The following is a 3,268-nucleotide window of genomic DNA, read 5'->3' as shown; positions in this document are numbered from 1 at the left end:
TCGCCGAGGCGGCGGCGCTTTTCTGTCTCAGCCAATCATTGCTTTCCATGACTACGGCAGCCCGAGAGGACCGAAAAGGCCCACCGCGCCGGAGCGCGCTAATCCCAGAATCCTGGTTTGCCTGAAGGCGAAATTGGCGCCCGGAGTCCAGGTGGAAAGCGCTGGGGCTCTTTTCTAACAGAAAGCAAACACCACCAGTCCTCCCTCCCCTACTCCCGCAAAGGAAAAAGCAACACTGGAAGGGATATTTTAACCAGGATTTCTTTTAGGCAGAAATGTTAAAAAATAACTTGAAGGCATAAGAAACTGGAATTCACTGCGAAAGTAATATCTATACATACTCAAGAAATGCCCTGAATTTGAATAATTAAATACAAATAAATAAATAAAACAGTCTCGGACCTTTAAATCCACTTTTGGATTTTGCTTAAATGTGTGAAGACGAAGTCTTTCTTAGCAAGAGATTGTTTCCATAGCGACGATAATCGACACAAAAAATTAAAATCACTAAAGTAACTCGTATTATAAAGTCATAAAGTGCGTTGCATTACAAACTAGTTCTAATTGGAAATGGTGTACAGACATTATTTTAGTGCTGCTATGGGAACTTGGGTTGGAACTTTGCATGAATTCTCAATATTCTTGCCATTCAAGGGAGAGGAAAAAGAAGAAAACTAGTATGCCAGGACTTGATTCCTTTTTCTCCTACACACATACCCTCATCAGCTTAAAATTTATACTTTACTTCTATTCCAAATTTGTAATGCTATAAACAAAGCGATGATATCTTTAAACAGATCTTTAACCCTGTTTAAGTGTTACAGGATCTAAAATACAGATTTTTTTCCTAAGACAAAAATGAGTTCACCCTCTTGTAAGCTTCTCTTAGCTAAAGGCAGAAGAAATGAACCTTTGATTGACACAGGGGACAGAGAATGACTAGGTGTGATTTGGTAGAAAAGAGGGACTTCCTTATATGCTTTTATAAGAGCTCCCTTTGGGTAAAGACCACATAACTGTAGATTCATTGAAAAGAGCTGTATTTGAAGTTCTTGCAATATAAAATATAATGTAAATTTTAAAAATTTAGGTGAAGTGTCATTTAAATAAATTAATTAGCTGCCCCCGAAAACCCCACAACATAATAGGATATAAAGCCCCATCCCCAAAAGCCTTCACAAAAGACATCAAATTGTACTATATTCTGCACCGATTGTTTCAATTATTCAGAACAGAATTTTTTATTCATAGCCTCTTTCCCTTTACCAAAGAGCCTTCATGGAGTCATTATGACTGGTGGGCAGGGGACAAGGAAGAATTTTAAGGACACGTTTCATCTGCAGAGCAGCTGCAACCTTTTCCAAGGAGCAAAGATATGTAAGGGCCCAAGCAGATAAACAGGGTGGGCACCATGAATTAGTTCACAAGCCAAAAATGTTTACCAAAATGTAGTTGTGCCCAGAACCCCCTCAGCAGCTTAGAATTGGCTTTTACTAACCCACAAAGCAAACTTCCATATTTTACAGGGTTTTTTTCCCCCAGCATCTTTTATTATACAAAGAAAACATGTGCAAGACTTTTTCGGAATACTGGTCCACTGAGAACAAGTCTTCAAAACCCTGAACACAAACATTAATTTATTAAGGAGTTTTAAAGTCATAAAAATAGCATGACAAGATTTAGTTTAGCTTACATGGTTTAGTTGTAAGAACTGATGAACCTACACTGACACATCATAATCACCCCAAGTCCATAGTTTATATTAGGGTTCACTTTGATGGTGTACACTCTATGGGTTTTGATGAAGATATAATGACATGTATCCACCATTATCGCATCATACAGAGCAGTTCCAGGGTCTCCAAAATCATCTGTGCCTCGCCTGTGTATTTATCCTTCTCTCCCCACTGACCCCTGGCAACCACTGATTTTTTTACTGTCTTCATGGTTTTGCCTTTTCCAAAATATCATTCAGTTGGAATCATACAGTATGTAGACTTTTCAGATTGGCTTCTTTCACTTAGTAATATGCATTTAGGGTTCCTCCATGTCTTTTCATGGCTTGATGACTCATTTCTTTTTAGCTCTGGATAACATTCCATTGTCTGAATGTACCACAGTTTATTTATTCGTTCACTTACTGAAGGATATCTTGGTTGCTTCCAAGTTTTAGCAGTTATGAATAAAGTTATTATAAACGTCTGTGTGTGGGTTTTTGTATAGACATAAGTTTTCGATTCACTTGAATAAATACCAAGGAGCGCAATTGCTGAACTCTATGATAAGAGTGTGTTTACTTCTGTAAGAAATGGCCAAACTGTCTTCCAAAGTGGCTGTACCATTTTGCATTCCCACCAGCAATGACTCAAGGTTCCTATTGCTCCACATCTTCAGTGTTTGGTGTGTCCAGTATTTTGGATTTGGGCCATTCTAATGGGTATATAGTGGTATCTCTTCGCAGTTTTAATTTGCATTTCCTTAATGACATATCGTCATATGCTTATTTGCCATTTGTACATCTTCTCTGGTGAGGTGTCTTTTCAGATCTTTTGTCCATTATTCAATCCAATTGTTCATTTTTTAAAATTGAGTTTTAAGAGTTCTTTGTATATTTTAGATAACAGTCCTTTATCAGATGTGTCTGTTGCAAATATTTTCTCCCAATCTGTAGCTTGTCTTTTCATTCTCTTGAATTTATTATTCTTAAAATAGGCAAATGCTAACATAAAAATACTGAGATGAACTTTTGCCACTTCGTTTTTTTGTTCCAAACTTCTATAGTTCTTTGTACTTATGCCTTTGAAAAACTATGTCCTTCAGTGTTTCATGTGCGTAAGAGAAGGTATTGAAATCAAGGGCAGTCGTCAATTAGCCATTAATAAATAATAAACTGTAACCTGCCTTCATTGATCAAACTCACTTTGTTTTTACAAAAACTTGCATGTCCTCCAAGCATCATGCAGCCTAAACAATAAGATGTTTGCCCAAGTTGTTTTTTTTAGAAACTTGGAGTCACCTGTGTCTCCAGTTCAAGCTCAGGTAGGTTAAGACTGGTTAGGACCACTGACCTTCCCATTAAGCTGTCCAACAGGTGACCTGTTGACATCAGAGGATCCAAAACTCCACCCTCAAAACATGCTGGCACCGCCATTCTCTGAACATGTGTTCCATGTAAAAGCCTGTAGCATAGTTGCGCTTGCGCAGAATGATGATCACCTCATCTTGTTCTTATCTCCAGTCACCTCTCTCCACGCTTCCTATGCCTCAC

Source organism: Balaenoptera musculus, chromosome 5, assembly GCF_009873245.2.
Source record: "Balaenoptera musculus isolate JJ_BM4_2016_0621 chromosome 5, mBalMus1.pri.v3, whole genome shotgun sequence".
NCBI lineage: Eukaryota > Metazoa > Chordata > Mammalia > Artiodactyla > Balaenopteridae > Balaenoptera > Balaenoptera musculus.
Note: the sequence above shows the minus strand (reverse complement) of the source record.